This window comes from Lissotriton helveticus, chromosome 12 (assembly GCF_964261635.1).
Source record: "Lissotriton helveticus chromosome 12, aLisHel1.1, whole genome shotgun sequence".
NCBI lineage: Eukaryota > Metazoa > Chordata > Amphibia > Caudata > Salamandridae > Lissotriton > Lissotriton helveticus.
In genome coordinates this window covers 794,645,551-794,671,116 of record NC_136073.1, presented here as the reverse complement: position 1 = coordinate 794,671,116, position 25,566 = coordinate 794,645,551, and the positions used below count along the sequence as shown (strand labels likewise).

General features: G+C 45.8%; 1 protein-coding gene across 3 annotated transcripts in view; it reads right to left on the bottom strand.

The window, feature by feature from the left end:
• The window catches only part of LOC144799659 (proto-oncogene Mas-like), a 61,803-nt gene that overhangs the window by 4,849 nt on the left and 31,388 nt on the right, over positions 1-25,566 (bottom strand). Inside the window, exon 5 of one of the 3 annotated variants that reach the window (XM_078671119.1) lies at positions 24,857-25,526. The exons of the other annotated variants lie outside the window; for them this stretch is intronic. The gene's annotated coding sequence lies outside the window, so the exon portion shown is untranslated. Of the gene's footprint in view, positions 1-24,856; positions 25,527-25,566 lie in introns of those variants that run through there. 3 annotated transcript variants of the gene reach the window in all.

Sequence of the window (25,566 nt, the reverse complement as noted above, 5' to 3'; positions counted from 1 at the left end):
CATTGAACTTTCTTAAATGCATTTTAGTGTGTCTGAAACATTCTGATATAATCCAAATGGGATTGAATTTAATCATTCGGTCTTTTGTCAGGGGCATATTGGGTCTAAATTTAAAGGAATTACAGAAAATATAGAGGGTCTTAAGGGTCAGTGCTAGCACCATTTTGATTTGATTTGATTTGATTTAAGATTTAAGATATGAAACTTGTCTTTAATTTGGGGCACACTTGGATTCTGATCTGTTATGTTTATAAGGAAATACATATTATTTAAAATGTGGCTGTAGTGGTTCTCTTATTAGGCCATGGCAGTTATAATGCTTTGGACTGTAATGAGAGTCATTAAGTCACCTTTGTGCAAAATTTATTTACTAATGAGTTAAATGCTGATCTCTGATTCCTGGGGTGATATTGGGTCTTTAATGGACAGCACAATAATAATGTAAAGACATTTTGTGGGGTTTCTAATTAATGCAAACTAGTTATCTAATGAATATCAATTAAATATATATGAGACACAAAAAGGAGCTCATTGTATAACATATAATTTTTCGAATAGGAAACATTTCATAAACATTCGTAGAACAATTTTGGTGTGCTGTACTTCTCAGTTCCTGATCTTCGTGGCGCTTAACTCATGAACGATATCTTAAGGAACATCAGCCTCGTCAATGATGGCCACATTTATGGATCTTCTGTGTTTTTTTTGGCCTCACTTCTTAGTGGCTGATTACGAGTGGTCTGGTTGATATCAAACCGTGTGTAAAAAATCCTGCTGACACATGTATCGAAATTGCAAATTTTCTTTTATTAAACACATCCAATAATTATTGGATGTGTTAGATAATTCAACCTTTGCTAAACTTCCACTGATCAAACCTGCTGAAATTTAACAGGGGAAATTGAACAGTGTTTTCCGGACAATGTAGATTTGAGTGCATTAAACACCAAAATCTGCATGTTAATCTCCTCAAACTTGTAATAGTTTGTTATTTATCCCACATGATAAATAACATCCTCAGTGGTATCGTTATATATCATGTGCATAAATAACACCTACACTCGCAATCAGGTCCTAGGAAGTAGATATAGGACCTGGCACATGTGTTCATTGAAGGGGATAGTAAAGTGACATTACAAATGGAACAACAGTTGAAAACATGCTGTGTGATGACACTGAAGTAGAAAAGTACACCCAATAAACTAGTTGCAAATGCAGTGGTCCGGAAGATTATAATATTGGGCAAAATTACTGCACACAGCTTTGCGGATTGAATACACTTAAAGGTGCTTTTCATTTTTAAGATCAATGTACAACCTGATAATATTATGAATAGTGAATATTATGAGATAACCACGAATTTTAAAAAGGTACAAAACGGTACCTTCTTCAGAATGTGGCTCTGCACAGCATAGCCTTAGACATGGAGGGTCCTTGTAGAAATAAATTCTCTTTAACCTGCTCAAGGAATCTCTTCAGAGTGAGAAGATCTTGTGCTTCTCCACTGAGTGCTGTTGGGCTGGCACATTCCTCTAATGGTTCTCTGAAGTTAGGAATCTTTTTCTTTGAAGTAATTGTATGGGTACCTGGTGGTTGCGTGGAGGTGTCAGTAAAGTAGTAGTAATAATTACTAAACTGTGTCAAAAATATTCAGGATTGGAATCTGTGACCCCAATCCTGGTGGTTATACCTTTGGTGACATTGCCACAAAGTTGTGCGCAATTCTGAAAAGACACAGCATTTTGTTGCTATTGGACCTGTCGCGATGCCTTCTTGCATATGTATGCCTAGTACTGTAGGTATGTGCTATGAGAACCTGGCACACTAGCATGAGTTGTGAGGTATGTTGTGGGTCCTGGGACTGGGGTTGTGATGCTAGAAATCTTTTCAGATGGCAATTAGGAGTATCATCTGCACCTATAGACTTCTGAAAGGAGTTGCCTGTTCTTCTGGAATGTAAAGAATGGATAGCTGTTGAGGATACGTGATTTCACCAATATTTGCTAAAAGGCGTGCTTGTCTAAGCACAGATGGCAATTTAACCAGATAAAGATGTTTTGCCAGGGGGAGGCAGAAGCTAAGAGTGCAACACAGCCTAGGTACACTATTGCCCGGGATCACAGGTTCCAGTTTCCGAAAGAATTTGTAGAGGTGTTAAATGGGCGGTTAGCACAGCTAAAGACTTCTATTGCAACTCATGTACAGCGGTATTCCGAAGCTAAATCCTGGTTTTACTCAGACATTGACGCCAGACCATTCCAGATGGTGAGTTTTATCTAATCAATAAACAGTACATCTTTTGAGCGCGCTTCCCATTTAAGTAAGTAAGCTTGTTAATCATTGACTTGCAAAAGGGAAACGTGATTTACAGTATGTAAGATTGAGATCTAAGCATTCTTTCCACATTTCTAAGTCTGATAACTTTTATTGTATGCATTCTGTTCATATAGCACACAGGCAGCCAAGGGCAGGTTCACAGTACTGATAAAAAAGTACATTGTTAACAGATTTTAAATACGTCACGCACATTTTTTAATGTATCCATGATCAAAACTTAATGATTTGGAATTGATAACACACATAAGAATGTTTATTTTGTTAAAGGAGATTACTCATTATATAAGTTTTGTTTCACAATTTTATGGCAGGTATACACCCACTTGTTATTTTAAACTATATAAATATTACCACACTAATGCATTATATTATCTACTGGCGACCACCAGTAGGTAGTTATAGTTAGGACCAGATTTCCATAGCAAAAGAGTTCTTGACTTACCTATTTCTTTGGCTATTTGACGAATCTTCACAAAAGTTTCCCAAAAAAGTGTCAGAGTGAGTCTTGTTATGCATGGGAAGTTTTGGGGTGATCCGTCAAGCGGGGGCCGAAAAAAAGAGGGGATTAAAAAAAGTGTGTCTCCAATGTCAATTCCCGTAGGAGCTTTGAACACGACAACAGTCTGAACCGCTGAACGGAATTACACAAAATTTGGCAGAAAAGTAGATTTGGTTACACAGATCATGCTTTCAGTTGTGTGGTGTAGATCGGTTTAGTAGTTGCTGAGAAATTTAAGTAAATCCAAATTTGTATATCTGGGGTCGGAACGACTTCACAAATAATAACAAGCTCATGCAGGGAAATACAGAGCTCTCCACCAGGAAGTGTTGGCAGCCATTTTGGAACTTGGCTTCAGTCAAGTCCCACAAAAAAAACAGAAAAACAAAAAGTGGACAGGGCAGGCATACTCAGACCCTAAAGCCTTGGTTTAGGGGGTCCCTTGGCACCCTGCCACAGTAAAAAAGCATTTTGGGCCAGATGTAGGTTGCCCAATACCGGTCGGTAACGGCCGAAATTACAGAATTTCGTCCGTTACCGGGCATTTGGGATGTAGGGGAGGATTCGGTAAATAACTAATTGGTATTTACCGATTCGGTATTTACCGAATCATCATTGACCGATTGTGTATTTACCGAATCGGTAAATGACATGTAGGAAGCACTTTGAAGAGTTCTTCTGTGCTTTAAGGATTCTTTATTTACCACCAACTATTAGTTGGTGGTAAATAACAAATACCTCTGTAAATGCAAATCTGTGCATTTACACCTGTGCCATGTGACAGACATACATGCCCTTAGGGCATGTATGTGTGCCACATGTGCACACAAGCACTATTCAGGGGTGCAACAGGGTGTCAAAGTGACACCCTGCCACCCTTGACTCTTTCCCTATTTTACCGAATCGGTAATTACCGATTCGGTAGGCCCATAGCAATGAATGGCAATTACCGAATCTGTAAATACCAATTCTGTAAATACCGAATCTTAACGATTCGGTAATTTTTACCGAATTATTAGCTACATAGGATTTACCGATTCTAAAACACCGAATCGGTAAAATTCGGTATTTTAGAATTGGTAAATCCTATTTACCTACATCTAGCCCTAGGTTTTTAAATTCACATTGATTTTCGGGAAATATTCACGAATATTGCTGTGCATTAAAAACAAATCTCCTGTGCTTGTTTTTATTGTAGCACCGGGGGTAGGCCAGGTCCCTGGGACCACCAACTCCCCGGGCCTAATTCTACCAGTAAGCGGGAGGGACGTGCAGGCCCACAAACTCCCAGGGCCACAAATTAAATGTTTTGGTCGGCCTCGTTGGCCCCTCTGAGCCCCAGGGACCACCACCTCTCTGGGGCTAACTTAAACATGGAGAGAGGGGTCCGCAGGGCCACCCACGCCTCACGCACGACCACCTTCTTGGGTTTTCTTTATTTTTCTCTGCCCTGGGTACCACCACCTCCCTTGGGCAGCCCTTGCAGAAGAAAAGACGGGAGCCACGCGGGCCCCCTCCTGGAGCCAATAATGGCCTTGCCGACTGTCAGTTCCAGGGCCAGCTCTTGCTATGTCTCGGGGTGCCCACCCCAGGACATTGCTGTCTGCTTTTGCTTGGCAGAAGGTTGACAGCTCCTGCCAAGCAAAATCAAACACTCCGGTTACAGCGGGCGGGAGCTGTCAAAGTGCCCCCGCCTGCTGGAAGCAGAGGTTTCCTCTTTTTATTTTTCCAGACATGTGGGCAGGGAAAGAGATGGAAAGATTGCTCCAGCATGGAGGGACCTGCCTTTCCAGCAGCTCACTCCATGCAGCAGCAATGCCGGCTCCCGCAGAAGGTGGAGAGCTGCCAAGGAACCAAGGGCATTCGGGCTCCACCTGCGGTCCCCAACGCTGGGACTGGGTGCCCTAGGTGGGCACCAAGGCATCCAGAATTACAAGGCTGGGCCAGGGGGAATGTGGTACCTGGGGCTGAAATTGGCCTGGAGAAGGGGGCACATGCCCCCCACTGTATTGTAGCTCGACTCCGAGGGATGGGTCCCCAGGGAAAAAATTGGCCCAAGGAGGAGTGCCATTCAGCCCTCTCCCCCATTTGTTTATGTCTGGACCCTGGGGGATGAGGCCAAAATCAGCCCTGGGACGGGTGCTGCATGGCCGAGCATGCAGCCCCCCCACCCCCATTCAAATGTGGCCTGGCCACTCACACATCTACTCACAAACCCACTTACCCACCCACAGACCCACACAGACACTTATGCTCCCACTCACAGACCCAATCAGTGACTCACAGACCCACTCAGACACTCACTCACAGGCCCACTTAGAAATACACGCATCCAATCACTGACCCACTCAGAGACTCACACACCCACTCACAACCCTCTCAGAGATTCACACACCCACACATCGACCCACTCACGCACTTTCTCACAGACCCAATCAGAGTCTCATGCACCTACTCATAGACCCATTCAGAGACTTATGCACCTACTCACAGATCCATGCAGAGACTCATGCCCCACTCACAGACTCATGCACTTTCTCACAGACCCAATCAGAGTCTCATGCACCCACTTACGCACTTTCTCACAGACCCACACAGACACTCATGCACCCACTCACAGAGCCACTCAGGGACTCCTGCAACCACTAACAGACCCAATCAGTGACTCACAGACCCACTCAGACACTCACTCACAGGCCCACTTAGAAATACACGCATCCAATCACTGACCCACTCAGAGACTCACACACCCACTCACAACCCTCTCAGAGATTCACACACCCACACATCGACCCACTCACGCACTTTCTCACAGACCCAATCAGAGTCTCATGCACCTACTCACAGACCCATTCAGAGACTTATGCACCTACTCACAGATCCATGCAGAGACTCATGCCTCCACTCACAGACTCATGCACCCACTCATGTGCCCACTCACAGACCCGCTCACACACTCATGCACTCACTCACTGACCCACTCAAACACACACACCTCCAATCACAGACTCACTCGGAGTCTCAAACACCCACTCACAGACCCATTCAGAGAATCATGCACTCACCCACATACCCATTCAGGTACTCCCAGACCCACTCAGAATCTCACACACCCACTCACACTCCCATTGAGACACTCATGCACTCAGTCACACACCCACTGAGATGCTCTTGCACTCACTCACACACACATTTGTAAAGTTTACAGTTAGGAAATAGAATTTAAAAAATCCTTAGAAATTGACTGAAAAAACAAAGGTTACAGAATCAGTATAGCTACACTACCATTTCACTCTTACAAAACCAAAGAAATTCAGCAGGTATAGTTACCTGAGCTAACTTTAATTTATGCCCCTGCAATGCATTGCTTATGACCTCACATCTTACATCACTCATGACATGGTCAGTGACACCACTTATGACATCACTAGCAGCCCGTCCCGACATTGTCCGGGTATGAATTGCTGCCGGCCAGTAGTATATTGTTTTGTAGGATTTCGTTTTACTAGCATTTCTTATCTGTGACAGGCCTGTGAAACGCTCCGATTCACAGTGCACTGCTGATGCACTTAAGAGTGCGCGTTCAGTAGTGTGTGAACTCGAGTTTCCCTACTTTATTTTTCCTTGCAAAATTATATAGCGCAAACTCGACAACATGGCATGAGCACAATTTACATTACAGAAGAACACATTCATTTGTGGTAGGCACGGGGAGACAAAGCGATTTGCCTGGAATCACAGGATATTGAGCTGATGCCGAGATTGGAACGTAGCTCCCCAGCTCTAAAGTTCACAATTCTAGAACTTGTGGCGGGAGGTGTGTCTAAAAGTGTATGTCGGTGCTGGCCATCAATGAGAGAGACCTGTGCATTTTTCAAATCGGTGGTGAAAAAATATGAGTATGTTGCTGGCAATGTGGGCCGCCGTGCCACCAATGTACTTACCGGGGGAGGGTAAACACCCATTATTCCGCAACTTTCTTTCCGCCTACCATCACTCCGCATACTTTCATTACAAAAGTACCAAGACTCCGCAATGCTATTATAACGCATGGCATTACATTTTATGTGCTTTTACCACGCATACATTTACAACGAAATTCGTTGTAAATGCATGAATGGTAAAAGCATGCTTTTTTTAATGTTTGGTTAAGGTAAGTATGGGTATAGGGGTATATGTTTTGGGGTACTGAGGTATATGTTTTGGGGTGTTTGGGTATTTTAAGGGTTCAGATATAGTTTTGGGTTATGGGGTACAGGGGTAGTTTTAGGGTTTAGGGATAGGTATGGGTTTTGGGGTACAGGGGTATCTTAAGGGTTCAGGGCTAGGTTTGGGTTTTGGGGTATAGGGGTATTTTTAGGGTTCAGGGGTAGGTTTGGGTTTTGGGGTACAGGGGTATGTTAAGGGTTCAGGGCTAGGTTTGGGTTTTGGGGTACAGGGGTATTTTTCGGGTTCAGGGCTAGGTTTGGGTTTTGGGGTACAGGGGTATTTTAGGGTTCAGGGGTAGGTTTGGGTTTTGGGGTACAGGGTTATTTTTATGGTTCAGGGCTAGGTTTGGGTTTTGGGGTACAGGGGTATTTTTAGGGTTCCGGGGTACGTTTGGATTTTGGGGTGCAGGGGTATTTTATGGATTCAGGGCTAGGTTTGGGTTTTGGGGTACAGGGGTATTTTAGGGTTGAGGGGTAGGTTTGGGTTTTGGGGTACAGGGGTATTTTTAGGGTTCAGGGCTAGGTTTGGGGTTTGGGGTACAGGGGTATTTTTAGGGTTCAGGGGTAGGTTTGGGTTTTGAGGTACAGGGGTATTTATAGGGTTCAGGGCTAGGTTTGGGTTTTGGGGTACAGGGGTATTTTTAGGGTTTAGGGATAGGTTTGGGTTTTGGGGTGCAGGGTATATTTATAGGGTTAAGATGGGTTAGTGTTAAGGGTGTTGGGGTATTTTAAGGAGTAAGGGTGGGTTATGATTATGGGGTGCAGGGGTCTTTAAAGGGAGCAGGGTGGACACCCGGAGCTGGAATGTACAGAATCTGGGAAGAAAAAACAATGAAATGTTGGGCACAACGCTCGCTTTTTTCCCCCCCTAATCCCGCGCCCTGCACATGCCCACGCCCACAGCACACGATATGAGACATGGCATGAAGGGCGGAACGTACCACACGCCCCCAGCGTTTGTCACGCCCCAGCACACGCCCACAGCACAACGCAGACACGCCCACAAGGGACTACTTTGCTGGCACAGTTCTTTTACCTTTTGAATGTATATATTGGGCGTCTGCATAGCCTATGTCCTTCTGCTGCAACTGTCCTTTCCAACGCTGTATTGGGTGTTGTGATTGGTGCTGTGGTTCCTGAGATTACCCGCCTCAAAGGTTTGGGCATCATCACATCACCACACAATCACCCATACAGATACTCACACACCCACGTATTCACCTATACTGCCACTCACACACCCACTTACTCACCCATACAGCCTCTCAACACAACCATTCACTTACCCATACAAGTACTCACACACCCACACAATCACTTATATACCTATTCACACATCTCTGCAAGCACTCACACATCTGCTCACTCACTCATACATCCATTCACACAGACACTTGTTCTACAAAATAGCCACTAACACCAACTCACTTAATCGAACACCCACTCAAACAGCCACTCACTCACCCATACAGTCACTTACACACCTACTAACCCACACATACTGCCACTCACTCACCCATACTGCCACTGAAACACCTACTCTCTCACCAATGTAGTCACTCATACAGCCATTCACTCACCCACACAGCTAGTCATATACCTACTTAGCCATCCATAAAGCCACTCACACACCCATACAAGCACTCAGATACCCACTCACACACAAATACACACGGTCACACAGGCACTCACATAATATATGTTAGAAATAGTATTACTCATTAGTAATACAGAAAGTATGCAATTTTAGCGTTTGTAGTACCGTGGTATATATGTTTAACAGTGTTCCAAACAAAGAAGAGAGTAAGGGAGTTCGTTCACCCAAAAGTGAACTAGAGACTTCTCCTATTCCCCTGGGAGGAAATATAGCAAAAACAAAGAGAGGAGTATCCACTATGAATTTGAAGAACAGACGTATCTGGAGGACCGGTTCTTGGCAAAAAGGAGGAAATTCATCCTTTTGATAGAAACCCCTCACTCACCACCTAGTGGTAACATGCTTCATCATCGGGGTCCACCTCGGCGTCCTAGCGACACCAAGGTGTGCTGCGACACCTGAACTACAGTGGAGCGGGTTGTGGCTGTAGGTGCAAAAAAATTGTTAAAAATTGTCCTGGTTGTACTCAAAAACAATGGATTTAATTATAGAGCAACTGAACAATGTGTTTAAAAATAATTACTGGCGAGATCCTGGTAGGGAGGGTTACGACCAAGTGATCTCTATATGTGTTGAGTGGTCAACATGTTTCTACCATAAGGGCTATTGCCCGGTATTCGTCAGGACCAGAAAAAACAGGTGGACAGGGGGTGCGTGCTCCCTAAAAAGCACACCCGGCCTTGATCCCCTGTGTGCCTCCTGGCAAAAATGGCCAGTGGTGGGTGCTGCTCAATCAAATAAGTGAGCTGGCGAATAAAAAAGAGACCTGTAGGGAGAGAAGGGTGGATAAAGAACAATCAGGTATTGAGTGATAGACTTACTCTCCTGTAACGTCGTGTAGTCTCTTAGTGCAATGGAAATATAGTGCCAAAAGAAGGGGGGGGGTTCCAGATATACATAATTCCGTGGTGAGGGAGTGAAAACTAGTCAACATCTATGCCAAAGGATAGGTGCACGCGAGTTGCATGCGGTGCTAGCACGACCCAAGCGGGATAGAGTATTGAGTTTTAAAATACTTGTGCTACAGGTCTGTCACGTGGTGCCTGGGCTACTCGCAAGTATCAAATGACAGTGCAGGTACCTCTATCATCGTAGATGGATGTGCGGTGGAGTGATTTAAGGCATAGTAGTAACTCGGTAGTGCTATATACATTTGTCAGCAGCCGACTCAAACGTATACGTGAATAACATTAAATTAACATACAAAACGAACACACATGTAACACTGATGGACACACTTGAGCTCAAAATGACATGGGATTGGGCTTACTCGAATATGAGTGCTCTGCGCTTCAACGGGCAGGGCGTAGGGTCATTGCCTGTATAGTAACATATTCTGTAAAAAACAAAAGGGGGCGAGCATTGTAAATCTCTGCGCCGCTCGAGACGCTGCGTGGGTGGGGGGCGGCGCCCTCGTGGACCCGGTACTGGGATGTGTACCCGGGACCTGGTATTGTGAATCTACTTACAGTTGCAGGCAGGGAAGATCATGGTCGACCTACTCCTCGCGTCCACTGCTCGGCTAGTGATTTCGAGAGCAGCTGGGCGCGGTAAAGAGGAGTCGGCCGCTTCCGTGTTTGGGCGCGGCCTGGGCGAGTTGGGGGCGGGGCTGGCCAGCCCCGCCCCCAACTCGCCCAGGCCAGCCCCGCCCCCAACTCGCCCAGGCCAGCCCCGCCCCCAACTCGCCCAGGCCGCGCCCAAACACGGAAGCGGCCGACTCCTCTTTACCGCGCCCAGCTGCTCTCGAAATCACTAGCCGAGCAGTGGACGCGAGGAGTAGGTCGACCATGATCTTCCCTGCCTGCAACTGTAAGTAGATTCACAATACCAGGTCCCGGGTACACATCCCAGTACCGGGTCCACGAGGGCGCCGCCCCCCACCCACGCAGCGTCTCGAGCGGCGCAGAGATTTACAATGCTCGCCCCCTTTTGTTTTTTACAGAATATGTTACTATACAGGCAATGACCCTACGCCCTGCCCGTTGAAGCGCAGAGCACTCATATTCGAGTAAGCCCAATCCCATGTCATTTTGAGCTCAAGTGTGTCCATCAGTGTTACATGTGTGTTCGTTTTGTATGTTAATTTAATGTTATTCACGTATACGTTTGAGTCGGCTGCTGACAAATGTATATAGCACTACCGAGTTACTACTATGCCTTAAATCACTCCACCGCACATCCATCTACGATGATAGAGGTACCTGCACTGTCATTTGATACTTGCGAGTAGCCCAGGCACCACGTGACAGACCTGTAGCACAAGTATTTTAAAACTCAATACTCTATCCCGCTTGGGTCGTGCTAGCACCGCATGCAACTCGCGTGCACCTATCCTTTGGCATAGATGTTGACTAGTTTTCACTCCCTCACCACGGAATTATGTATATCTGGAACCCCCCCCCTTCTTTTGGCACTATATTTCCATTGCACTAAGAGACTACACGACGTTACAGGAGAGTAAGTCTATCACTCAATACCTGATTGTTCTTTATCCACCCTTCTCTCCCTACAGGTCTCTTTTTTATTCGCCAGCTCACTTATTTGATTGAGCAGCACCCACCACTGGCCATTTTTGCCAGGAGGCACACAGGGGATCAAGGCCGGGTGTGCTTTTTAGGGAGCACGCACCCCCTGTCCACCTGTTTTTTCTGGTCCTGACGAATACCGGGCAATAGCCCTTATGGTAGAAACATGTTGACCACTCAACACATATAGAGATCACTTGGTCGTAACCCTCCCTACCAGGATCTCGCCAGTAATTATTTTTAAACACATTGTTCAGTTGCTCTATAATTAAATCCATTGTTTTTGAGTACAACCAGGACAATTTTTAACAATTTTTTTGCACCTACAGCCACAACCCGCTCCACTGTAGTTCAGGTGTCGCAGCACACCTTGGTGTCGCTAGGACGCCGAGGTGGACCCCGATGATGAAGCATAGTGGAGAAAGCGTGGCTCAGTGGTTAGAGGCGGCAGACCCGGAAGCTGAGATCGACTGTGGACCAGGGTTCGATTCCCCGCCTCGGCGGGTCTCGGGTTCAAAATTCCACGGACTCGACAATTCTCGCTCTGGTGCCTACTCAACTCACGGGGTCACACTCTGCGACTCTGGGCAATAGCTTGCTTAATCTCCACTACGGCCCCTCGCGGCGGGATGCCTGGCTTTCACCTTGTGGACACTCTGCCGGGGTTTCTCACAGGGGAATACTAGGACGGGTTCCCTAAGCAAGCGCCGGGACGCTTACGGGCAGCTGTGCGCTTTACAAGTCCAGCACATTACATTACATGTCACCACTAGGTGGTGAGTGAGGGGTTTCTATCAAAAGGATGAATTTCCTCCTTTTTGCCAAGAACCGGTCCTCCAGATACGTCTGTTCTTCAAATTCATAGTGGATACTCCTCTCTTTGTTTTTGCTATATATGTTTAACACTCACAAACTTTTAGAAACCACTCACGCTCAATGGATGATGTCATGAGTGATGTCATTTGAGATGTCATCAGTGATGTCATGAGTGATGTCACTGACCATGTCATGAGCGTTGTAATATGTGAGGTTATAAGCAGTCCATTGCGGGGGTGTAAGTTATAGTTAGCTCAGGTAACTGTAACTGCTGAATTTCTCTGGTTTTGAATGAGTGAAATGTGAGCCTAACTATAATGTCCCTGTAACCTATGTTTTTTTCAGTGAATTCTAAGTTTTTTTTCAAATTATATTTCCTAACTATAATGTCCCTGTAACCTTTGTTTTTTCAGTAAAAAGAAAAAAAAGAAAGAGAGTCTTATGAAGAGCCACAAACATTCAACGTGAGTTTGTGTGGCTTTTCTTCTATAACATGCAGAGCCCTGTTTCTTTGTAACTATCCTTACATCATATTACACCATATTATACGTATTAACAAATCAAGTCAAGAGTGATGTGATAAATGAAGTAATAAGCATTTCATGAAGGTATGGCAAATTATAGCTAGAACACTAAACTATAACTGGTGAATTTGAGTGTTTTGTTGTTTTTTAAAGTAAGCTCTTATCTTATTTCCTTACTTTACCATCACTTTACCATTTGTTTCTTTTCAGTGGATTTCGGTTTTTTCAACATACGTTAAGACATTATTACAAAACCTAAATGTGATGTCACCTTATCCATTACTATATCAAGAGAATTGTTGTGGTTTTTACCATGTTCTAAATGGAGCATTACACCTACCCCTCTGCATGCAAACAACCCTTCCATGGCACCCAGTCTACGGTTGTATGCAGCAGGCCAGGCCCTGTGCCCACCACCCAGCATTCAGGCAATCTCTACGTTCCATAAGTCCTTCAGCCATGCTCAGGGGAGGATTTGCCACACGGCCTGAGCTCAGGCCTTTCCAGACACCCAAACCTCTCCTGCTGGCCATCGCATCTGCTGTGTTCAGCCTTTGGTGCAATGTGTGGGCAGGCCCTGTACCCACGCCCTCCTGGCTGGCTACCGCTTCACTGAGCAGGCCCTGTGATCACCAATCTACAGCGAGGCTGAGGATTGGCTGCATTTCCTGACCTCCAGCCAGGTATTGTGCCCACGCCTACGTAGCTAGCTGAAGGATTGTGGCATGACCAGTCCAGTGCCCAGTCCAGTGCCCAACCCTCCACTGGCACCCAGCATGACCGCTACACACACCCTCCAGCCATGCGCTGCGTACATCCCTCAGAAGGATGGCTACCTCTCCGCTTTGCACTGCGTTTCGCAGTGGGCAGTGGAGAGTTGGTTGCACGGCCTGATACCAGTAGGCTTGCAAAACTATCTTCTTAGCAATCGATTTGATTTATAATTATTCTGGGATCAGCATAAATGACCAGGAGTAGTGATGGGAATCGTATATTTCCATGAGGGTCCCTGCTGTGCTTGACTTACTTCTGCTGATTTCTCTTTTTTCTATAACATGAGAATATTTTCTTTAGCACAGAAACTTCTTTCCTTACATTTCCGTGCAGTATGTGAGAAGTTTCCTTCAAATGTAAACATACATATTTTGCAAGCTGCACTTAGGTGTATAAATGGGGTAGAAAGAACCAAGGGTAAGGTGTCTGCAAAGTTGCACATTTCTAGAAGTAACCTACCTTTCCAGTGGCTTCCCTCCACTCCATTCAACCCTCCCCCCAGTAACCTCCATGGTGCTACTCTTGACTCCAAAGGTACTGCTGGGGTACAAGTCTGGTGAATTTCATGTAACACTTGTTCTATCTGAGTATAAACAACAGCAGATCCTCAATCTATTTTCAGAGCCTGAGAATAACCCACTGATGGCACTTTCTGTCCACCTAAGTTGAATTTTGTTGAACACAAATTGTTAATTAGTCCCTAAGTGTTTACGTCACTGAGCTACATTTACCACCTTGAATTGATCAATAACATTAACTTGTTTTACTATAACAACCAATCACCACAAACAATCCGCCTAAGTAATATCAGCCAATGTGTCGCAATCCTAATTTTAGCACCAATTCAATACAGTTCATTGCTCATTAAAAACACAATCCCAGTGCTGGGACTGAATCCCGAGACAGGACCCTGGCAGTATAACATGTCTTCTTCAACAAGTCATATGTCGTATACCATCCTGCCCACCATGCAGGTGTGATAGCAACAAATGATGGACGGAATGCTGAATGATTCAAACATTCTCCCCCAGTCAAGAGATCCGGGTTAAATCCATCATTCTTTTGCTCACTATGCCACCCAGTTTGAAAGCTCGAAACCGGTCCTAGGATGCTTGTTTCCAATCCAGGGAGGACCTGGCCTGGCAGTTCAGGCTGGACTGTTCCCAATGGGCGCAGGGACTGATTTGCATATGGCTGGGTCCAAACTGCAATGGCATGGTGAGCAAAAAAACGATGGATTTAGGCCCAGATCTCTGTACTGGGGTTAATGTATAACCTTGTTCTGCATTCTGTCCATCGATTGTTCGTTTTTCATCATGCAGGTGTAGCACAGGGAGCTGGGCCCTGGCAGGGTCACCCACCACTCACCATCCCAGACCATCATGAATGGGGACACCTGGGGAATTCAAGAGGATCAGGCCCGATAGACACTGAGAACCCCCGTACAAGGGGCAGAACGCCCACAGGAGTAAAGATATTACTCGTAAGTCACTTTGTGAATATGGAAAGGTAGTAAAATTAGAATTTCGGTCTAAGTTTACCTTTGTGAATCAGGCCCCTAATGGTCCCTCATTTGGGTCAAAACAAGAAATATTGTACGGCTCTGACGCAATTGCGAAGTTATATAATGATTTAAGTAACATTAATGTAAATTACCATTTTTTCCAATATCAACTCTTAATATAAAATAGACAGAGAGAATGAGATTGGGGCACTAGAAAAGCAGAGAATAAAAAAGGAGAGGAAAGAAAATTAGAGGACAGAGGAGAAAGCGAATGATATAGGAATCGAAAAAAAGAAGAGAGCCAAGAAAAAGAAGAGAGCCCGGAAAGTGATGGGGTGAGGAGAAAGAATGTCTGATAGAGAGCGACATTCAAGAGAAAGAGGAAAAAGTGAGAGATATAGGGATATCATCAGAGAGTAGACGCCATTTGGAGAGAACAGAGATAGGTAAACAATGGGAATTGAAGAAGGAGAATGTGAAAAAGAGAGCGAGGGAGAAAGAGACAGAAACATAAAAAGGAGATACAATGAGAGGAGAAAGTGTGAGACATTGAGAGTTGCAAAGCACAGAGAGAGAAGGAGCGTATAGGCTAAAGGCATAGAGTGAGGCGCAGAACATGGGGTAGAAGCAACAGCATGGACACGAAACCTCTCTCTGAACACTGGTTGTGATACCACCGAAGAGAGGCCAAGGAGTGAATGTGTACGTATCCCAATGCCTTCCCAATCCGACCAGTTACAGCAGCCCAGATAGATTCAGATGCCCTCGCTCGCCTCTTTCCCTGCGTACATCTTCTCACCACCACACATACATCAGAGTTAGATAATGACAGGCCTGGGCGCACACAACCACACAAACACACACAGTCACACACAGCCACACACACCCATACACACAACCACACACACCCATACACACAATCACACACAATCACACACACACAATCACACACACACAATCACACACATACACTCACAAACACAACCACACACATACACACACACAAAACCACACACACCTTGCATACTCACCAGTGTAGTGGAAATCCCCCCTTGACTGACAGAGCTTGCAAAGTGTCCCCTCTTCTGCAGACTGGTTTCACAAGTGCTTTGTGGCAGGGAAGAGGCTTCAGCACTTGCCTCCACCCCTCCCTGTAGTCCACCCAGCCCAGCAATCTGTAAAATTGTCTTCTTTAGATGATGGAGCTGCAGTAATTGGCCCCTCTCCTGCCCTCATTACCGCCGGTCAACGAGTCTTTCTTCTAATGGCGGAACTGGATACCCAGACTCATTTAAAGTCTGCCCTCTCCAACCCGGAAGAGAGAGAGAGAGCGTTCTATTAGCTTGTTTTTCTGTAGCTGCTTTCTGAGATAATTGCATGTGTCTTCCATGCTCTCCCCCAACATAAAGAATCCGAGAAATTAGATTAAAATGATCTAAGGAGGGCAGACAACAGAGAGACTCAACTGATGGTTCAGGGAGAGGGGAGGTGGAGTTAAAGACAGACCAACAGAAAGATGCGGCGGGGCAGAGAGAGATGTGAACGATGGTGGTCACAGAGGAGTCAGAGGCAGCGCTTAATTTGTACAAGAATAAGGGGCACATGCATCAAGCTAATTACCGGCCGCAAACGGGCCAACCCTGTCTTTTGGGACGCATCAAGCCCAAAGCCATTCACAAAATAGGTAATCGCCAAATTTGTGATTACCTATTTTGCGAATGCAGTTACGGAATCGCAATTTGCGAATCCCTAGATGCAATGCAAGAAGCATTCTTAGAATGCGACTTTGTATTAAGGGATCGCAAATTACCATCCACTACAAGTGGATGGTACTGTGCAATTCCTTAGAAAAATGCACAAAATTGCATTTTTCAAAGTGCCATGTGGCACGCACACATGCCCTTAGGGCAGTGGTTCCCAAACTGTGCGCCGCAGTGCCCTGGTGCGCCGTTATGAGTAGCCAGGGGCGCAGCGCACGATGTGGAAAAGATAGCGCTTGGACGTGTGTAGGTAGTAAAATATTATGCGTCTGTTGACGCCCAACAGGGCCTGAATGCAGGATGAAGCTTATTCCAGCCACAATATACGGGGGAGTCACTGCTCATTAACTCTTTTATTTGGTTTATTTTGAGAAGTTTCATTTGAAAGGGACCCCCGCAGTCTCGTCGGAAAACAGGACAGCATCGGACTTAATGAACACGTAGTAGGCCCCTCGCAGAACAAGATGATTTCAAATATAGCTACAACTTGTAAATGTAAAATACAGCCATGTATAATTATATCCTGGCTGCTGTTCCCGCACTTTGTGTGAACTTGAAGAAACACTGCGCCTGATTTTATAAGTCAGAAATTCCAGTGGGCAAACTCGCGGCTGTGGAAATAGGCTGCATTGCAGCCAGGATTAATGTCCTGGCCCCAGTCTGACCCTCCGTATATTTCTCGAGGTATAAAACTTTTTCTGGAACTGATACTACCTGTCCCGGTTGTATGACATCACAACGCATGCTTTTACCACGCATGCCATTACAACGCAGTTTTTACAACGCAAGTCGTTACAACGACTTGCGTTGGGGGGCGCTGGATAGTGGAATAGTTACATTTTCAATTCCAACTCCAGTCCCCGTGGATAGTAGGGAAGGTGTTGGATAGAAAATTAAGCTATTCCCTATCCTCCAGCGCCCTCCAGCGTAAGTCGTTGTAATGACTTGCGTTGTAATGGTTGCGTTGTAATGGTAGTGCGGGGTAAAAGTTGTGTTGTAAAGGTTGTTCCCCCCTGTCCCTATTACACTTCTGAGGGTTAGCCACCTGCAGCAAACGACTGTTTACGTCCAGTTTCAGGATATAATATATATTCAGGAAAAACATGGCTAACTCACTTCTTGGAAATACTTTTATGAAATCTTAACAGGTTCTAATGATCATAAAATAGCTCAGACTGGTTGAGCATGGCTGCGGCAAAGAACCGTGTTTACGTCTACGTCACGCATTTCTAGTCTGTGTAAGGTAGCTCAGTGTAGGATAGCTATAAAAAGTATAAATCAGTTGGTATAAATGCTTTGCCGCAGAGATCATTCTGTGAACTGCAGGTCGCAAGTTACAGTCCAGTGAACTTAACTAGGCACTTTCTGCAAAAGGGTGCATGCAGGCTGCAAGGCACGAGTTTTTAGCCAGTCCTTCAATAAAGATAAGGTTGACAAATGGATTTATTAAGTGGCAAAACAAGTTTGTAACCCCTGAACACAATTTAAGGGACATTGTTATCACTCACCGTCTATTTCCTGAAAAACGTTTTTGAATAAGAAAGTAATTCACGTTTTAGAATCAATTCACAGCTGGCTCGACAATGAAGCCAATTTGCACCAAAAGAAATATTTCTCAGAGACATCTTCGAAGTATGTACTCGGGAAGAAGCTGCTAGTGTCACATCAATTTCGACAGATGACAGACAGCAGCTTTGAAGCAGAGTGGGCTGTTAGGCGTGGGGGCAGCAGACCTATGTGATAAAGGCATCTAAGCAGGGACTGGCAGTGGGCACACGTGTGGTCAATTCAAAGTCATCCATGGCCTGTGCCCCACACTGACCTGGGATGTAACTGGGTCTACTACCATCTCTACCTTGTGCAACTGACTCTACCTTATCCATACCAGCATGCTACAAAACTGCCTCTTGCCCGTCCATTCTTCCTGCCATGAGACTGGCTCTACCCCAGCCCCACTGAACTGGCTGGATCTTACGCAGCCCTGTCTTCTGCCATTCATCTCGTTCTGCCCCCAACCTTACTGTCCTGCCCAGCCTCAGCCCCTGTGACCTGGAGTGGGCCTACTTATAGCTTTGCCAATTCTCGATGACCTGGCCCTACTGACAGTATATATTACTTGCTGTTTACCAGCCCTCCCAGTCTGCCACCCAACTGACTGCCCCATCCCCACTGTACTAACTTTACTAGGCGACGGACTCTGCCCGTACACATTGACATGGCATGCGACTGTCACTGCATCACCTGGCGTACTGCCATCTTTCTGGTAAGTAACTTGACCTGACCTGTTTTGGACTGCCATGGAACCTTTAATGATTACAAATGCTCCAAAACATGACTTCCTCTGCTTGTCATCAATTGGAAAATAAAAAAGTGTCCTAATTAATTTAAGGAAGACAACTGAGGGTACTCCCGAGGTCGGACTTACATTCCCCACCGGTAAAAAAATGGTGGGGAGCCACGGCCAACTGCCAATTTAGTCAAGGGAGCCACAGGTCAAAAAAGTTTGGGAACCACTTCCTTAGGGCATGTGAGTGTGCCTCGTGTGCACACATGCCAACTTTGGGGGTGCATCAGGGTGGCCTTTTGGCCCCCTGGCACCCTTGAAATTGCATTTGCAATTTGCAATTACCTATTTGGTAATAGCAAATTTGAGAATGGTTTCACATTCATTCCTATGGGCCTCTAGGCACTGTTTTTTTAGCAAAACCTACATGCATAGGCAATTGTGATTACTTAATAATGATTTCTTAATAATTGCTATTAAGGAATCGCAATTGCTTAGCTTGATGCAATGTGGCAGTAAGTGCCAAAACCAAAGTTTTGCTCTGTTTTTGTCACTGTTTTTTCATCTGTCGCTTTTTCTTCTTTCCCCCTTTTGTGTTTTTCCTTCTTTTCCTCCAGATCCAAGTCTGTTGAGAAAAGATAAGTCCCAGGCCCAAAAAATAACTACCGGTGGTCCTCACCTGCAACCACCAGGTCAAATTAAGCACTGATCACAGAGGAATAAAGTGGGGGTGAGAGTAAATTTAGAGTGAAAAAGAGAGAAAGAGTAAGTAGTAAAAGCATAACACTGATACCTGTAGCCTCGAGCAGCTGCGGCTCGTGCAGGGAAGAGAGGTAGGGCAGTGGGACCGGGTTGGGGGAGATTCAACAGACGACCATGAGGAAAAATTAAATGAATAATTATTTTTTCCTTGTCGTTTGTCGAAATCCCCCCTCAGCCGACCCCACCGCTCTTACCGGCACGGGCCGCATCTGGCCTCAAGAGGTACTTTTTCATATGGATGAAACAGGCATTGTTGGAATGAATGAGACAATGCAGTATTTGACGAAAAGGAATAACATCACCATTTATTTGAAAGACTTTGGGGCATATTAGCAAGAACCTCGTTAAAATTATCGCCATTTTCGCGGCAGGAAACTGCCGCTAAAACGGCGATAATGGGCTTGCTAATATGCATTATAGAATTCCAATCTGACGCTACTGTAGTTGCTCCCCCAAAGGCCACCACTCGGAGCCCTCCGGTTAATCTCCCCCCTGATTGCCATCTCTATGTTATAGTGCTTGTCAATGTCCCACCACTGAAGGCTAATCAGCTTGAGACCCATCAGGCCCTAAAAAACAAGAGTCTCCACTGGTTAAAAACAAACAAACCACTTCCAATGGGTGTGGATGGATTAATCCTCAGTGTCTGTAGGGTAGGTTGGGTGGGACAGGGCAAAAAGCGATTGGAGGGAGACTGTATTATTATCAATTTCCAGGACAACAGAGTGGCGAAGATAATTTGTGGTCAAAATCAAGAGGTGAGCGGCCCTGGTGTTAGAGTAGTGGATTTGACTTATTTTTACCCTAGGCCGGTAGCCAAACTTTTTAGGCCTGTCACTGAGGAGTCTTGCTTTGGCCCTGGTGGAGGCCCACGATACTCTGAGGCGCCTCAATTCTATCCCCAAGCCGGATGGCCGGAGATGACCTGGGGCTCCAGGGGACATTGACTTGAGGGCAAGGGTGGGACAGCAGAGGGTGAGTTGAGAGAGTCTTCACCCTCTACCATAGTACAGTCCTTATCCCCATCCCCAACTAAAATCCATTCTATATTACTAGATGTAGGGGTAAGGGTAGAGACCCAAGATACCGCAGGTGCATGTGGAACACCGGTGGAGCTTCAAGAGGTGGCCCCCTGTCATGACCTTGTACCCGGTAGCGTCCCAGCTGTGACGGACCCATCCTTTAGGGTCCTCAGCTGGAACGTAGCCGGAATTTCAAGGAAGCTGTCATTGCCCGACTGGAATGCATCGGTGGATGAGCATTCCATATGTATTTTCCAGGAGACATGGAGCACGGAGCCCACTCATAAGGTGGGCTATTTGGCCTATTCTATCCCAGCCGTATGCTCAGAATCGGGGAGGGGACGCCCTTCTGGTGGCCTCCTCATCTGGGTTGCTGCCTCACTGAATTGTAGGATAGTGGAGCAACAGACCGGTTGTCTGGACCTCCTTAATATTACTCTGAAGGACTCCAGGGGTCGCGCTATTTTAAACATTTACAATATTTATGCACGAGGTACTAAGGGGGGAAGGCAGTCCCCAACAATTGCAATTCTGCAGGGCCTCTTAAGATCAACCCCGTACAAGGCTTGCACCCTGGTTGCTGGTGATATCAACTGTACATTCGAGCCCTTAGGCTCGGACGTCACCCAGGATCAGGATGAGGAGGATGCCAGGAGGGGGATTCCCGCTTTAGAAATAGCCCCCATCAAGAGGTGGACTGAGGTGGCCCTGCAGGTGTATACCCTCAGTATGGAGTTCAACCTGAGGGCCCTAAATGGGAGGACAGAGTCGGGCAAGGGGGGGGCCCACACTTACAATAGGCCTAATCACACATCAAGAATTGACTACATCTTCCTTGATGTGTGTCTGTGGAACTCGGTGAGGGATATGGTTGTGGTCCCCTCAGTAGAGAGTGATCACAACTTACTTTCCCTCACTCTAGTATCCTGGTGGACAGTCGGAAGGGGAGGCTTGGCTCCCTCCTTCACAGCAGATCTGGGCGAGTCGCAAGTAGCACTTTGTGGGAGGCGTATAAGGTGGACGAAACTCGCCCTCTCTGAGGAGAAGGTCGCAGCAATAACTCATCTCCTAGCCCTAGCACAACTTAACTTGGGGACCACTACAGGAGGGACGGGGGCGGTTTGTGGGGTTTTTAGTGACCTTACCAAGGCCCTATCTAATCTGTTTACTGCTCACCCAAGAAGATTAGGGACCAAAGAAAGGTAAATAAAAGTTAAGGGATGGTATACCCGTACATGTAGGGCAATGAAGACTAGACTGGTAGAGGCAGTCAAATCTAAATCGCAAATTAAGATCAGGGAGGCCAGAAAGGCTTACTCCAGGACCCTCCAAAATGCCAAAAAGGAATGGGAGGAAAAGTTCTGGGCGGACCTACTGGCTGCCAGTAAAAGTAAGGACGCAAGAGGGTTCTGGAATCTGGTGGGTTCCCGAAACAGACCCGACGAGACCCTGAGGACATGTAACATCCCTCCCCAGAACTGGTCAAAACACTTTGGGGCCTTATACGCTCTGGTAGAAGGCCCCCTAAATGACCCAGCCTCTTTCACCGTCTCAGTAGGGGACGTTAATCTCGATCTTTTTACGGCACGGGAGGTAGGGGAGGTTATCAAGTGGGTGGTACCGCGGAAAGCAGCAGGCCCGGATGGGCTTCCAGGAGATCTTTTGCGTGCATACCCATCTGACTGGGCCATTGTAATCGCTGCACTTCTAAACGATATTATGAAGGGTGGCCCAGTTCCTGACTCATGGAGGGGGGCGGTGGTCGTCCCTATTTATAAAAAGGGTCCCAGAGATAGCCCAGGGAATTACAGGCCAATTAGCCTGATCGACTCCACGCAAAAGGTGGCAGGAAAGGCAATTTTGGGAAGGATTCTCCATTGGGTGGACGAGAACAGAGTGCTATCTGATTTCCAGGCTGGTTTCCGTTCTGGAACGGGCACCATTGAGCAGGTCTTCAGGTTAGCACTCCTAAACTGGAAGGTCGTGGAACTAGGCAAGGGCAGTCTTTACTTGGCCTTTATTGACCTGAAGACTGCCTTTGACCTGGTCCCTGGGGAGGAACTTTGGAGGGTACTTCAGGGTCTGGGGCTGCCCCCCTATATTCTGTCCCTACTCATTAAACTTCACACTAGTAACTATGCCCAGGTCCGTTGGGGGAAAAATGGGGAAACAACGGACAGGATCTCGGTCTGTAGGGGCGTCAGACAGGGTTGCGTGTTAGCTCCAACACTCTTTTGCTTTACGTCAACGGTGTTGTTGAGCATCTGCAGCAAGAACCAGTGGACGCACCCTGTCTGGGGGGAGTACGGATCCCTACTCTGCTGTTTGCAGATGATACTCTGCTTATTTCAAAAACTCCCCAGGGACTACAGAAACTATTGACCCGCTTCCAGGACTGTTGTCTATCCAGAGGTCTGGTAATCAACGTGGATAAAACTAAATATTTGATTTTGAACCCTCCAAGGAGACTAGGACGCCCGCCTGTTTTGAACACCGTCCCCTTGGAGAAAGTTTCCGAATTTGATTACCTGGGGCTGCGTATAACTGACAATATGAATTGGTCCTCCCACATTGACAAGATGGTCCAGAACCACAAAAAGGTAGGGGGCGCTCTGCTTAGGGAATTTCGAGCATCACCCAGACACTTTGTGAGACCTGCTATCGAGATTTACAAGGCCAGAGGTGTAACCTCAGCATTGTACGGGGCCGAGCTGTGGGGCCACTGTAATCTAGAGTCCCTATCCAAGGCTGAGAACAAGTTTTTGAAGGACCTCCTAGTCCTCCCCTCGAGCACCCCGACAGTCCCGGTACTCTTGGATGTGGGCTGCAAGAGTATTAAAGATCAGGCTCGCCTTCGACCATTGCTTCTTTGGTCCCGTATATGGAGGGTCCCGGAGTTAAAACCTTATGCCGACGGCTTGGCAGAGGTAATGAGCACGGGAGGCTGGGCCAAGATCAAGTGGCTGAGGGACACCAAAAATCTTTTGGGAGAGCTGGGCCTGGGGGACTGTTGGACTACAAAATCTGCTCCACCAAAGGCTGACCATAAAAAACTTTATTGGGACTGGGTCTCTGGCAAACTTATCAGGAACCAAAACCACTGTAATATGACTGCAGCATTTTTGGAAATAAAAGATGTGGTAGCCTACGAACCCTACCTGGACTTAATCACCTTGCCAGTTGATAGGGCCCTGTACTTCAAGTTCAGGGTAGGCACCCTCCCGATCGGGGCCTTTGTCTCAAAATGGAAATCCGGTGTTCATCTATCGCCCTTCTGTGCCCTTTGTCAATCTAGGCCAGAAACGGTAGCACACATTTTTTTTGAGTGCCCGGACTATATTAATCCTAGGTGGTGTTGGCTTAAACCTCTTTTTAGACACTTGGGAACACGTAGGCATCTGGTTGCACTACGTATTTTATTGACTGATACCGCCCCTCCAATTGTTTGCGGTGTTTCCAAATTTTTAAAACGCTCATGGTTGATTCGCTGCAAGAGACTGTCAATTTCAATTTAATTCACTTTTTAGCTAATTTATTTAGGGCTATATCCTATTTTATTATCTTAGTATTATAATGTTGACATATCTATTTACTGTCTTTGAAATGCTGTTTTTATATGTATGTATGCTTTCAAGATATCTTGCATATCGAATAAAGCTTTCAACCAAGATTCAACCAAGAATTCCAATAGAAGCCCAGGTTAGATGTCCTGCACATATTAGCAAGCCCATTATCGCCGTTTTAGTGGCAGTTTCCTGTCGCTAAAGCGGCGATCATTTTAACAAGGTTCTTTATTATATGCCCCTTTGGGTTGATCTTTCGGCAATGCAAGTAGTTAGCAGCAAATTAACCAACAAGGTATGGTCCGAGAATATCGCTGTCAGACTATGGCCTGATATAAAGATTGTGTACTTAACATTTTTCTCAAAATTATAAACCCATTTGAGCCAACACCCGATGCGATGATATTTTTTGTAAACGATATTTAGACCACAATATTTATTTCACACAATATTTTCTGTGTAGAATATCCTTATATACAACTACGAGCATCATTTCTCAGAAAGACACATTAACGGGGAATCATTTTCTTTATCATACCTGTTTTCGTATAATTTTTATTTGTTTACTTGTCATATATTTCAAACTTAAAAAAAAAAAATTGGAAGGTTTCCCTACCTTTAAACTCAATCGAAACAATGCCTGAGGGACTCACCAGGCCTCGTAGTTGCTCAAAATTAAGGCCCTATTTAGCGTTTGCTGACAGGATACTTTGCTACAAACATGGTGGATATCCTGTCCGCCATTTTAGAAATGCCTTATAACCTCGTGCACTTATAATACAGCCGTTTGCTATCCGTCATGTTTTGATGGAGTATCCGGTCCGCCAAATTATAAATAAGACCTTAAGACCCTGGTGCAAAAAAAATAAACTGAACATGGACCAAACATGGCAGGAGTCTGTCTTTCTTTCTTCTAAATTCCCTCTCATTCTGATCATGGGGGAGGATGGGGTTCCCAATCATGGAGCCAGGGTTCAAGGCTGATGTGACGTTACCAGAAATGGCTTTGGAGTGGGCCACCCAGTTTAGGGTAGAATGCCTGCGACAACACCTGGAGGCATCACTTCTTTTCACGACTGACATGTAAAGCATGGTGGGTTTACAGACAATTGTTTTTAAATGAATTGACATGTAAAGGTAAAATATCTTGAACATCAGGGAAGTCTTATGACGAGCTTAGAATCAGTTTTCTTCCTTCTGCAGTCGTTCTTGCGAAGAGCGCATAGTCAGTTTTCTGTTTTATGCAGGAAAGATTGCGCTAGATCACTAATATCATGAACTGGAGGCGTCTCTGATTAAATTAAGCATAAAAACATTAACAACTGAGGGAG